The sequence below is a fragment of the Pygocentrus nattereri genome, chromosome 24 (genome assembly GCF_015220715.1).
Source record: "Pygocentrus nattereri isolate fPygNat1 chromosome 24, fPygNat1.pri, whole genome shotgun sequence".
Taxonomy (NCBI): Eukaryota; Metazoa; Chordata; class Actinopteri; order Characiformes; family Serrasalmidae; genus Pygocentrus; species Pygocentrus nattereri.
The window spans coordinates 8917194-8931921 of NC_051234.1; the positions used below are offsets into that span (position 1 = coordinate 8917194).

The 14728-nt window shown below is 39.4% G+C and overlaps 1 pseudogene; it reads right to left on the reverse strand.

Annotated features, from left to right (window-relative positions):
• Positions 1 to 11480: 11480 nt before the first annotated feature.
• LOC119262413 lies at positions 11481 to 11619 on the reverse strand (annotated as a pseudogene).
• Between the last annotated feature and the right edge of the window lie 3109 nt (positions 11620 to 14728).

Sequence of the window (14728 nt, forward strand, 5' to 3'; positions counted from 1 at the left end):
TGAATGAAAAATGAAAAAGTTAACAAAAAGCACATGAACAGGACTGGGAGGGGCCAATTGTGACAATAATAGTGTGTCTTTATTTATTTAGTCCAGCTTCCCGTCTTTTCAGGAGACTCACTTTAAGTTCCTCAAAGAATCTGCAGACTCGCCTCCAAAAGTCAGTCTTAGAAGCTGGTTGATCATTTTCTGAAGTAATCAAACACATTCAGTGGTGTTGAGGTCTGGGCTCTGGGGTGGTCAGTCCATTGTTCAGCTTCTTTGTTTGATGCGTCCGTCTCCTTTTCTCAATGAGGTTCTTCTTGACAGCTCCACGTCCTTTCAGACCCATAGCGCTGAGTCGTCTTCTCACAGTGGAAGGATGGACAGAAACACCTGTGGATGTTTTCAGATCTGAAGCAGCTTGATTTTCTCCTCTCTCTCAAAGATGGAAGCTGTAAGTGCTGTTTATCTGATGGGGGCAGTTTTGGTGTCTACCAGGTCTTCCAGGTGGTTGTTAGGAATCCTGTTTACTCTGTAGTGTTCATGATTTTTGAAACCTCTTTGGAAATTTTTCCCTAAAAATTAATAACTTGTACTTAATGGCGATTTTGAATGGAAATGATAAAAGTGATGGAGAGTCTCTGGCTTTTGCACAGTACTGTTTTTGTAGTGTTCATTTGTTCGTCAGATCATTTTTCATTTGACTTCCAGTGAAGTCTTCCTGAGACCCTGTTAATACTGTTTATTTATTCATGTTTTTTAATGTATCTAATCTTCACACTTAGATTTTCAATTGTTAACTCATCAGAAGAAGATTTGAATACTTTTCAAAGTGCATTATAAAAGGTGTCAGCTTAAAATGTGGCTCATTCTGAGGCCTGTAGATAAGCTCATCACTCAAAGGTGCACTTAAAGAGATTTTCTTCAGGGAGCTACCTTCAAAGTTCTGTGATGTGACAAACTGAAGCATTTTCAGCTGAAAACATTTCAGGTTTGCCTTGGTTTTTTTCCCCCTCAATTTATTAACGTCAGACTGTATACGTGAGCAATGTAAACAGACTGAAGCAGGAAACAATGATACGACTGACTGATGTCTTTGTTCTGTGTGTTTGAATCACCTGTTCTTATGTATCGGGCACTGCATGTGAGTCAATAGGCCTGTTGTTTACATAGAGACTTTCCTGAAAATAAAGGTTCTACATGGTTCTTGACTCTAGGAAAACCCTTGGCATACAACCTTTACATTAGGTGGCGGTTCTTTGAGCTTCAAATAGGCTGTCATTTACAGAAAATGGTTCTTTAAAGGGCCCATATTTTATTTTGTTTTATATTGTTTCCCCTGAGCTCAAAGTTTGGGCCACTTTATTTTCCAAAAATCTTTTTTACATAACCTTTTTATCTCTTAGAACTGAAGACTATTTTGATATTGTACCTTTAAAGGGCTCTTTGAAATACATCATGGAAATACAAAATGTCCTTCTTTTTTTTTAAATATAAGCATTTAATATAGTATTTAAACATTGTAGAAATACAAAAGCCGTCTGTTTTAAATTTACAGTTTTTATGATGTCATAAAAACACATTTACATATGCAGCAGTTTAGCTCCACCCCTACAGAATAAAGTTATAAGGAGTGTTTCAGTCCAGGCTGCTTCTTAAATGAGGCACAGAGCTCATTTGCATATTTCAGTCTTAAAGGCACAGTAGCACAAAAAGCCAGTTTAATTGCAAGCATAATTTAATTAGTATTTTAAAAAATCTTACATTAAATCTTAAATATAAACTAAATACTTATTTTCCTTTTCATTTTTTTACAACGGGTTTGATGTATTTTACTAACAAAAGTTATAATTACCTTGATTTCAAACCTACCTGCTTTATTTATATCGTTTGCATACAGTTTTGTCTTTTTGGCCATTAAATACCACAAACCTTGCATGTTAGCCCACAAGACAAAAAAAAGGGAGCATCCCTGATTTAAAAGTTCTATAAGCAACTTAAAGTGGTTTTATGGCACTGCAAAGAACCCATTTAGCACCTTTATTTTTAATAGTGCACCTTCATATCACCTACACTGCAAACATAGTATCTTGTCAAGTAAAAGTATCTGTCAATATATCCAATTTTTGTTCTGTTGAGATTGTTGAAAGCTTATTTTAAGATTTTTTAACTTATTTCCAAACATTTTTTACTTGTTTAAGTCATTTTATTAAGTAAAATTATCTCTCTATATTGTCAAATTTTGTTTTAAGACATGTGTTTGAAACAAGCTAAATTATCTAAAGAGCACAACCATATCAAAATGGGAAATGTTAGATATTTCGACTAGATTTAAGATAATTTCACTTGACAAGATACTATTTTTGCAGTGTAAAAAACACCACAAAAACAAAAATAAATCAGATATGGACGAATAGAAATGCAAAATTACTTGAAATAAAATCTCTTTACATTAACTTACTTTACAAGTTAAGAACATTTTTGTTTTTTTGTTTTGTTTTGTTTTATTGTGTTTTTTTGTGTTTTGTGGACAGCGATGATATTCTATCACTGTAATAGAAGAAGCCCGTTTGTTCTGGCTGCTCCTCCTGCATTATGAAGGTGTCACGTTCACATCTCCATTACTGTGTCTCAGACGGGACAGTGTAGAGTTTCGGCGCTGGTGGGTGTGGATGATGCTCTCTTTGTTTTCGTCACCTATGAGGAAGTTCTGAGGAGGCCAGACTTTCAGAGCCGTCCCGTGTTGGAGCTTTGCGCTGTTAAATACAGGAGCCAAGAGATTCATCTTCATTAGGCCGATGTAAAACCTTAAACTGGGCCTAACTGGACAGATGCCGTGGTGCTTTGGCCCAGTTTTGGGGTTTGTGCGATCTAAACACTTCATATTTTACAGCGTTTGCTCTTTAACCCTCACAGGGAGGGAGAGGGAGTTCCATTGTAAACTGATGGTGCAAAGGTCTGACTCATTTTCTCTCTGTACATAAACCAGTTATGACCGAAACAGTAGCTAATCATGTGGCTGTGATGGTGCCAAAGTGTCCGTGTGCAGCTGGAGAGAGAATGTGAACAGGGCAGTTGGGCTTTTCAGGGCATTATATTGTGTATAATTTATGTATTGATTAAATAAATGTATATCTGTGCTTTGTATAAACTGCTAAGAATAAATGAAAATGTATCATTCACTCTTTTATCATGACTCAGAATGATTAAGTGGAGAAATATGTGTGAGGAATGCAGGTGTGGATGCATGTGATTAATCCCAAGGGTGTCCCTGCATTCCCATTAACTCGGGAGGATTCCTCTCCTCTAGCTGCCTGAATCAACTGACAGTGGACGTTTCAATTCAGGGATGGAATCCAAGACCTGAAGTGCAAGTAACAGCCAGATTTATCACTATGTTCTTTTCTCATTGTACAGTCAGCTTCCAAAAAGGCATGTTTTGCACTAAGTCTTTAGAGTAGCCATATTAAAAATAGCTGAAAAAAAACACCTTTAAATGAGGCACAACATTAAATCCACTTCCTTGTATCTACACTTATTGTCCATTTTATCAGCTCCACTGACCTTATAGGTGTACTTTGTAGTTCTACAGTTACAGACTGTTTCTCTGCATACTTTGTCACCCTGTTCTGGTCAGGACCCCCACAGAGCAGGTATTATTTGGGTGGTGGGTCATTGTCAGCACTGCAGTGACGGTTTGGTGTGCGTTGCGCTGGTGTGAGCGGATCAGATCTTTAAATGCCTCAGTGTCGCTGCTGGGCCGAGTGTCCTGTGGGCAGCGTCCTGCGATCACTGGTTAAGGACTAGAGGATGACCATTATAAACTGCAGCAGCAGATTAGCTATCATCTCTCACTTTACTTCTACAAGGCAGAACAATGAGGTAGGTGTGTCTAATAGAGTGGACAGTGAGTGGACCCAGTGTTTAAAAACTCCAGCAGCACTGCACATACTAACACACCACCACCACCATGTCAGTGTTACTGCAGTGCTGAGAATGATCCACCACCCAAATAGTACCTACTCTGTGGGGGTCCTGACCACTGAAGAACAGGATAACAAAATATGCAGAGAAAAAGATGGACTACAGTCTGTAACTGTAGAACTTCAAAGTGTTTCTATATGGTCAGTGGAGCTGATAAAATGGACAATTAGTGTAGAAGCGAGGAGGTGGTTTTAATGTAATGGCTTGAATCTAGATGACCAGGTAATAAATCCTAAGACATATTGAGTAATGAATAAATCACCTGACTGTACATTAACCTCCTTCCTTTGCCAAGTTTCTTTGCTAAGCAGTAAAACTGATGTGAGTCCTGCGTTATTATGTTGATCCAGTGGTCATAAAACAATATTTTACATAAGCTTTGAACCTTGAACCCCTTGGAGCTGCAGCAGTCTGTTGATTGTTGATAATATTATGTGTGATTTTGAATAACAGCGCTACCTCTGATTATATCTGCGTTTATCATAACCTAACAGCTGATCATGTGGTAGCAATGCTAATAAACTCCAGCACATTGTTGGATTAGTGTGGTTGTTTTGTAGGCCTAGATGTCCAGCCATGCTCCTGAGTAGTAGCCCTGCAGTTTGTAGGGTTTGAGTCACTTTATCCAGCCAATAAAGATCTTCAGGAATATCAACTGCAGCACTGTTGTGTCTGCTCCACTTGTACCAGCGCAACACACACTAACACACCACCACGACGTTAGTGTTACTGCAGTGCTGAGAATGACCCACTACCCAAATAGCACCTGCTCTATGAGGGTCTATGGGGGTACTGACCACTGAAGAACAGAGTAAAAGGGGGCTAACAAAGTCTTAGTGAAACAGATGGACTACAGTGTATAACTCTATAGTTAGGTCACCTATAGAGTAAGTGGAGCTGATAAAATGGACAATGAGCGTAGAAACAAGGAGGTGGTCATAATGTTATGCCCAGGGCTCTCAAGTTTGGTGGGAGTGTGTTGTTGGTTTTTTTTTGCGGGGGGGGGGTTGTCACCCATCGACCCAACGGCACATTGACCCTCCATGTGTGTTCAACTTAAAAGAGAACACGTTTGATTTGATCAAATTTCACGGTTTATTCTATGACATATAATTAAAAGTACAAATAGGTACAAGTACAAGCAAGAAGAAAAACAAACAAAACAAAAACACAAATTTGCTTTTGGTTTCTGAGCCTTTTCCCAGAAGGAAATAAGGCTCTTCTGTTTCTTCCCTGACATTCTAAATAAACAACAAACGGTTAAAAATGTATCCATGTTCATGACAGCTCTAAGGTGACTAAACCAAAGTTATTCTACCCTATAATACCCAGAAAGACCCTATAAATACCCCAAAAAGTCGCGAATTAATTTTTGATTGGATTTTGATTGGATTTTGATTGGATTTTGATTGGATTTTTCTAAAAAAAAAATCCAATCAAAAATTAATTTGCGACTTTTTTAGAAAAAAAATAATCAAGAGTGAATAGAAAAAATAGCATGTGTGGCGTGTGAGCTCAAAGCATGAGACTTGAGAGCAATGGTTATGCCAGATCTGTATATATATGCTCTTGTATCCCTCCACCATGAATAGATTAAAATCAATTGATTAAAGCCCAAAACTGTATCACAGAACTACTGTAAAACAATGTCTCAGACATCAGGCAGTGAATTCATAACTGTTTCATATAACAACTTTCTGTGAAGGAGCTTTTAGAGGTGGATGTCTGGTTCCTTTCACCACCAGTGTAAACAGATCTACCTCAATAAGTTTCTTTAGAACAGAGCGTTTCACACCAAACCACCGTGAATGACTTTGTACCTTAACCACGTAATTATGTAGAAAAAAATTGGTGGAGTTCCCCTTTAAACCAGCACTAAAATAATGCTTCTCATTTTCACCATAGTAGCTAGCTATGCTAGCATTAAGCTAGCAGGGCTAGCTCAGCAGGGCTAGGGATTTTCATGTCAGCTCTAGTTTAAATACTGACATTTTAGCTCATATTAGACATGAAAGTAATGTTCTTTAATTTGTATGTCTCGGTTCTTAAGTAAAGTTTTTTAAAAGCTTGAAGTCTGTCTTTTATGTTGTAGCGTTAGCTTCATGTCCAGTTAGCTTTCTGCTACATGCTCAGCGTACTAGAGCAGAATCCAGTTATAAAGAGAATGTAACATGTAAACCAGTTAAAGTGAGTTTGTTAGGAGCAACTGTGATGTTTAACTGGCAGTTAATCATCTGGTTGGATTTTTAGACACAGATTTCAGTGCTAACAACCGGGCTTTTTTACTCAGTCATTATGAAGCTACGTTCTTATGTCTGCTGAAGCTCTGCGCTATTTATGCTTGTAGCACAGCTGTAATTTAATCTTCGACAGCCACACACTGCTATTACACTATTGTCTCAGAATGCTTTAGAGACATTTAAGGGGACAAAATAATAAGAGTAAATATGAGTTTTGGTTGACGTCTGGGTAGATGTTTAGCATGAGGGCCAGATCAGGGCCAGATCTTGGACAGCTTTATACAGTTTTTCCTTGTTTCTACATTTGTGGGACAATTCTGGTATGAATAGACTAGGACCAGATTTGGCCATATCCTTCAGTTCTACTTTAGTTCACAGTTTACAGTGTGTGGGCCAGATCTGGGCCAATGACCCAGCCACATACTGGGCCAGCACAAACCAAAGATGTGGCCCACAAGTGTGCCAGACAAATTTGGCTAATTGGGAATGGTTCATCAAATTGATGTAGAATGTGTTGTATATGGTTAAATATACAGGAGGTCCTCGGGTTACGTCAGTCCTGAGTTACGAAGTTTCGTGCTTACGACACATCTCCCATATACTATATAAAGCCTTGATTCGACTTAAGTGGTTTTGCATCGTAAACGTCGTAAACGCAAACTTCGTGTGCGGGAACTAGTTGGTGTGCACGGCGGAAGAATATGCTGTGACGCGGCTGTGGATCGAGGAAGACGGCGTCACCCCAGTCGCATTGTACGCCATTTTGGCTTGTTGCTTCATTGTTCTCTCTCTCGTGTGTGTTAACCTTTTGCCCTTCATTATGGCTCCCAAGCGTAAGGCAGACTCTTCTGATGGCAGTGCATCGAAGAAGAGGAAAGCCATGACCATGGAAGTGAAATTAGATATCGTTAAACGATCCGATAAGGGGGAAACAGTGACAAACATTGGGCGGTCGCTTGGACTTAGTCGTTCGACTGTCGCTACGATTATAAAAGATAAAGTGAACATGAACATGTGAAACGATCTGCTCCTATGAAATCGACAGTGATAATGAAGCAGCGTAGTGGTCTTATTATTGAGATGGAAAGATTATTAGTGCTTTGGTTGGATAAGTGCTTACAGTATTTACGTACAGTATGTATGTATGTATGTTCCGACTTACACCGAAAATCGGTTTACCGCGCGACGTAGGAACGGATCAACATCGTAAGCCGAGGACCCCCTGTAGAGCCTTTTTGACAATGGGTATTCTGCTATTGTTATGTTGTGAAGCTTATAATAACAGAAAAACACCTTTTTGGTGCTTTATAGAACCCTTTTCAAAAAGGTTCACATTAGACCATCATACAACACATTTTCCATCAATCTGAAAACTCCTTTCACTGTGCAAAGAAATTTATGCATGAAATATAGCACATAAGGTTCTAAACAGAACCGCTGCTTTTACTAAAGAACCTTTGAAGAACTTCACTTTTTCAAGCTGCTATCGCTATGCTGATCAGCAAATCCTTCATGTTTGTAAAATGCTGGTGGAATGGCAGATTCTTTCATTTTAGGTCTTCAGTATAGGTGGTCGGCCTACTAACTCTGTTAGCGGATTGTGTTTGTATTCCTCCAGAGACAAAATATCCTCACGTTTTATTATCTGTCTTGAACTGCTGTGTAGGTCTCTTATTTTTGTGAATAATTATTAAGCCTAGTGTTGTCAAAGTAATGTCGGTCTTCTGAGGAAAGCTAATCTGGCCTTGAATGTGTTGTATGCGATGACTTGATCCTTCATTTTGAGAAAATGCTCCCAGATTTTACTTCTTTTTAAATTCTCTTTTTAAAACATAACTGTACTTTTTCTTTCACTCTCTGCCCACAAACGAATGACATCATAAGTGATTTCCTGCCCTCTTCAGGTGAAGTCATTCACTCGCTAGATTGTCCACTTTGCGAGATGTAAATGAAAAACCAACAATGGAAAGATTTGTTGAGGATTTTTTAATGTTGATATTATTGATCAAGATGAATTGCTGTTCCAGTCCCACTTCAAATAAAAACAAATGCACTACATAAACACAACTAGGCAAGCCTAGATTTGCTAGACCACCAGGCCACACGCTTGCAGCTTGTCACTAAAAATCACAGGTGTCACGATTGGCCCCTCCCAGTCCTGTCCATGTGTTCTGTTGTGTTTTTTGTTTTGGTTTTGTAGTCCTGCCCCCTTGTTTAGTGACTCCACCCCTGATTGTTCCCACCTGTGTTTCCACCTGTATCTTGTGATCCCTTGTTGGCGCTGTTGTATTTAAGCCCTGTGTTTGCCCTTTTGTCTTTGCTGGTCTTTGTTGTTTGTATGTTTTGAGTATGCTGATTGTTTGATATGTATGCTTGTTTGGTTCAGTATTTTGGAGTTCCATGTTCTTTGTCATGTTTGTCCCTCCTGCTCACCGCATTGGCCATTTGAACCTGGACTGTCTTGACCCTGATTTTGGATTTGCTCGTAACAAACCTTGCTTGTCTCTGCACATGCATCCGCCTCAACATCGCTCCCCACCGTTACAACAGGATAGAAAATGACTGCTTGCTAATTGGCTGATAGTGTGAACACAGTGTAATATGAGAAGCCAGCAGAGAACTTAAAAAGAGGAGAATTCCCACTCTGCAATTTCTACTGGGTTTCTCAAATGCTAGAGGGCGCTCCTGAGCGACTCCAAAATTGATGGGTTGATATGGAGTATTTGAGCAAAATCATAGCTTGTAAATGCTTGAACATTTTAATGCAAAAGAAAACATTACTCATTTGAAGTCAGACCCGAAACTGAGCATGAAGACTTGATATTTTGTCAGGGCCCATCACACTCAAGTGAGATAGCAGACCCCTGAAACACATCCCTTTGGTATCGTTGCACCAAATGCCAAGCTAACATCTCCTTCCTCCAGCTTCATAGCGTCCCTCTGAAACCAAATCAAGGTGCTTCAGTCTCATTGTCAATATCTGCCGAATGCAGATGCCACTGCAGAGCTCTAGAACCGGGACGACAGCATTGCAGCAGAGTTCTTTATTGGCAAGAGTCAGTGAAAATCATCTATTCAGCCAGTACAGGCGGGCACCTACGAAGACCATGCTGGAGAGGAACGAAGCAATTAGAGGCCTATCAAGGCTCGTTTGAAGAATTTTAGCGAAATAAATGAGGGGAAGGGATCAATTCCTGCATCTCATGCAGCCCTTCATCATTTCACTCTCTTTCTCTCTCTGCGTCCCGTCCTGCCCGATAAGACGAATGACTCAGTCGCTTTGAAATCTATGATCTGCTTTCCACTAATGAAGTTTCTGATGTCATATAGCGATGGGAAGGCAAGTGGAGTCGTTTTTGTTTCCATGTGAGTCAGCATTGTCTTCCACATGGCTGACCCACATTTTTTTGGGAGGATAACAATACACGGAGGCCTGGGCTACTGACGTCTATGGCATTGATAAATATGAATTCTGTGCCAATGTACAAAATCTGATTAGTCTCGTTGAAACAGGGTAATTTATATCCAAATGTATTCATGCATCTGTACGGATAAATCCACTAATCCTATTCTTAGGCCGCTATTGTTTTCATAATGATATGAATGATGAACTATGAATGATTCCCATCTCTGCATGGTTTCTTTTCATTCTGCTTTATTTCTTAGCATGTCCTGTTTGCTGACATTTCAGACTAAATATGAGAACGTATTCATAATCCCAGGGCTTTATGTCCCATTAGATATTTGAGCGGTACACTGTACTTAAATATGACATACTAAATCTGCAAAATGTAAGCTTTTCTGTTAACTGAAAGAAGTGAGGAGAATAAAAATGGTGAGCGAGCGCTGTTGCGAGTCACCCTGTAAATCCTGAAATAACCACTTAAAAGTCAGAGGCATCGCGTCAGAAGTTTGTCACACTACATTGAATGTCTTTAAACATTAACATTACACACACAAATTCAAAGAGAAGGTCCCGCTCGATGTTTAGGCCTCAAATGATCTCAAACTCAACATTATACTCATGAAGATATGATCACAATATTAGATAATTCACTCATATCCTCAGAAGACGCAACTTCACGAAGTTCTCTTTGAATTCTCTCACAGGTATCTGATTCATCCATTCGGGGAAGGGGACTGAAGCACAGCCCACATAACATGTATTTCTCATACATAGCATGCAATTACACATACACAATACATACATTGTGTAGCTTTAAGGAGACCTCTGCAAGAATCATTAGGTCATTTAGACATTTTTTTAACAAGAATGCATTTAAAACGGACATATTTGTACCTTTTCTTACTTATTACTTATTTTTTAAGTAGAAGATTTGAACAAGGGCTGGGGTTAAAACAGAATATATGCAAAAAAAAAGGAAGACTATGATGTCTATCTAAAAGTACTGAAGACGTACTCTTGAGAGTAGCACCACAGTTACATAGGGCTGTTTCCAAACCTTAGAGCCTCAAGCTAATGTCTTAGTCATGAACTAATGTGTTAGCCACAAGCTAATGCATTAACCATGAGCTAATGTGTTATTAATAAGCTAATGTATTAGCCACAAGCTAATGTGATAGCCATGAGCTAATGCACTCGCCTTGAGCTACACCTCACAGTAGCTGGAGACAGCTGGCCCTACATTTTCCAAGCCCAGTTTTCCATTTTTTTGTAGAAATATTATGTATATTCCTCAGGATTAAACATTCTTACTTATAATTTATTTGACCTTCAGAATATTAACAACATTGCAAATCATGTAGTGATTTCTTAGTATGATTTTGGTATAACCAGACACAGCATCACATAGCATAAATAGTACAAAGTGCTACTATAATACATAGAATGTAATGAGCGCTGATAAATGTTCGTTTTTACACTCTACTTATATAAATTGAACGAAATTAAACTTTCAACATCACATTTGGTATAAGTTCACTACCTCTTACAATCTCACTGATTTCAAGTTGAAAGAAGGGTAGTAAAAAAAGTCTAGTACGGCAACATTAAGATTAAGAGACCCTTATTAGTCCCACAACAGGGAAAGTGTAACACCACATACACACTAGTGAAGACACACACTAGGGCACAGTGAGCAGACTCGCCTAGAGCGGTGGGCAGCCCGATCCGCAGCGCCTGGGGAGCAGTTGGGGGTTAGGTGTCTTGCTCAAGGGCACCTCAGTCACATACTGTCAGCTCAGAGGTTCAAACCGGCATCCTTCTAGACACAAGGCTGGTTCTCCAACCTCCAGCCCACAACAGCCCCCTTGTCAGAACGAAGTCCCCCACTACCAGAAATGATGCAGTTGAGACTCCTGCATTTGGGGTCAGCACAATCGAAGTGCAAAGGCAGAGCCTTGCCCTGGGTGAACCACCTTTGTAATCACAGTATCACCATTATTTAAGTAAAGCATATAGAAAGAATTAGCTGAGGTAACAGACCATTAACATTTGTCTGTTAATCTATAAGACTGTCTGCCTTTTTCTGTGTAAATTTCAAGCTACCTGACACTTACTATGGCTTGCTACAGTCTCAATATGGCTTTTATTTAATGTAGTAGTGGCATAATGCTAAATGGCGTTATGAAATTGAGTCGCCAAGCATGAACTGTGCACCTCAATTAATACCGATGGTTTCCTGGTCTGTGGTGGCCTTTAGAGTGTGAGAGCAACTGTTGGATGCTAAAGCAGCTAGCTTTAGTGTTAGCATTAGCTAGAATCTGCCTCTGTCCTTTGAAAGAAGAAGAGGATCTGATTCCTAGATCCTCACTCTGATATTCTCATATCCACTCAGCTCAAGTGGACATCTTTGCTAGCAGTATAACAACACATGAAAGACCACTGATCAATCAGCCATATCCACATGAGCCCTTCTGTGTTCTGCTAGCTGGGCCTTCCCTGTCTCAGACACATTTGAAGCAGAAATGGCCAGCAGATGCAATTACCTGTTGCCCTGCTGTAATTAGAGTGCATAAATCTGTACACTGCTGTCCCGTCCTCGCTTGCACAATCTCTCCCCAAACAGCTGGAGGGGTGGATGATTAGTCGGGATGCAATCTTGCACAAATATAAATTTAGCTTTTTGCATTTTAATGATGTAGATGGTCACTGAGTTTACGTTCTACATTTTTTTATTTCTGTGTAATTCTATAGTGAAGATGTAAACAGAGTCATTCAGAGTGGTTTGGTGTGAAATGAGTTCTAGAGAAACTTATGGAGTCAGAATTGTTCACGGTGGTGGTGATAGAAACCAGACATCCACCTCTAAAATCTCCCTAACAGAACGACATTACATGAAATGGTTTGAATACACGATGCCTGAGACTTTATTTAAAATAGTTTTCAGAGAAGATTTTGGCCTACATATATTTTATATAAGTCTCAAGAAATATAAAAAAGTTTGTTTTACTGGGCAAAAAAAATAAACACACAAATATAATAAAACACAGATTACTAATCAGACCTATCAGAACTTCTGATGAGCTTGTGTGATTGGAAGCTTTCAGTCCAACACTCCCAGCCTGCTCTACCACTGAAACAGAACTAAACACAAGAGAGCGGGATTTTATATGAATTTACATTAAAGAATGTTTTTTACTGATTGGGCATCCAGCGAATGCTAGCAAATAAATTGAACAAATAAATAGACGGACAGGCGAACGGCATAGAGATGAGCCAGATTGATAGCTGAGTTATGCTTGCTTTGTTAGTTTTCGCTTGGTGGTTAGCTTTCTCTCTGCATGTTTGTCCACCTTGAACGCAAAATGATCAATTAGAAACTCAGTTCTGCTAAGTTGGGGTTACACTACACAACTTTTACCACTGTTTTAGCCCCTGGCTGTGTCTGAGTCGACAGTTGGAGAGAGAGTTGAGTCATATGTGAGGGGTGCAGACTCAGATTTCTTTCCTCCTGATCATGGCTTTGGAGTTTATCAGACATGTTTGATTTTTTTGACCTGACTCTGAGTGAAATCTAGTGTAAACTGATCAACAGCTCGATTTAAATGGATTCCCGCAGCAGCCAAAGAAAACTGAGACTGTGAAAGATAAAAATACAAGTAAACAATGAAAAATGGGGAAAAGTCTCTCATATGTGGAGCAAAGCTTTTTGATGAGCTGAGTTTATGTATATTAAAAACTAAAAATATGAAACACATTTTTAAATCCATGAGCCTCAATTAAACATATTTACCTAAGGCTTTTTTATTGTATTAGTGAAAACTCTAGAGGAAACAGCAGTGAGATGCTTCACATTTGCTTATTTGCGTCGCCTAGTAACAAGAGTTTGCGAGAGTTTGCGAGAGTTTGCGAGAATTCACAAGTTTGTGTGAGCTCCATTTACTTCAGCAACATCTTAAAAGTTGAGTAGTGCGCGATCCTTAATCGTTAATCCCCAAAATTTCAGTCACCCAAAAAAACAAAAACTAGTCATATAGTGTGAGATGCTCAGTCTTTTAGAATCCGTTAAGTCTTTAAAAATCCTGTAGTAAAGCCAAGGCTTTAACGCTGTGTGGGCAAGCCACTTACATCTGCCTTATGATTAGTGAGGATTGGTGCTTATATAGGTGTGACCTAAGATAAGGACCCCCGGTTTGCATGAAAAAATGGTAATTTGGGTGAAATACATTGTACACTTATTGAGCACTGAAAAGTTATAGACAGGACATACTTTGATCATGTATACATTAAAACTACCAAATATGGAGAGGTGGTAAGCATTGTAAAGCTAATTAGCAGACGTGTAGGTTCATTGCTCATTTTAGACAGTTAGTAAGATGCCGAAATTTGGGGTTGTAGACATTGTGTGACCCTAAAGAATGGAGCATTTCACATTAAACAACTCTAAATGACCTTGTTTGTTGCGCAATGGCTGCACTATGTGGAATTTTTGATGAATTATTGTTATTCTCCTTTATTTTCAGCTATTAAAAGTGCAATTCTGATATATTTCTGCTTGTACAGTGCATATAAGGATTCTAATCTGCTAATAATCTAGAACTGGTTATGTTTCTCCACTGTGTGGCTGGCTGTATTGTTGGAGAACTCGGTCTATTGTTACACAGTGACAGCAGGAGCCTATAAAGGCAGCAATAGCAGCTGAGTTATTCTTAGTCTGAATGTGGCAAATGATATATGAGAACGAGAATGGCCTGGCACCTCCTCTCTGCATTGTTTACTTTGATATTTCAGAGGCAGGTGTGGATGGTAAACGCATATAACTCATATACATAGCCGGTAGACTCAGCCTTGACTGGCCTACTGCTGCTTCCGTACCCAAATCTCTGAGCCTCTGAGCTTAATGAGACAGTGTGGAGCCCCAGCTCCATTACCAAGCCAACAAATGATTAACACCCTCTATAAATGGAGATGGCCAGAGAACAGGACTGTGAGAATGGAGCGATGCTAGAGTCCAACAGAGAGATTAATCAGGTGTTCAGTGTGAAGCGCTGGGAGAGCAGCATCCAACCGCGAGCTGAGTTTGATGGAATGCGTGTGGACTTTGGAGTTTGGTGCTGTA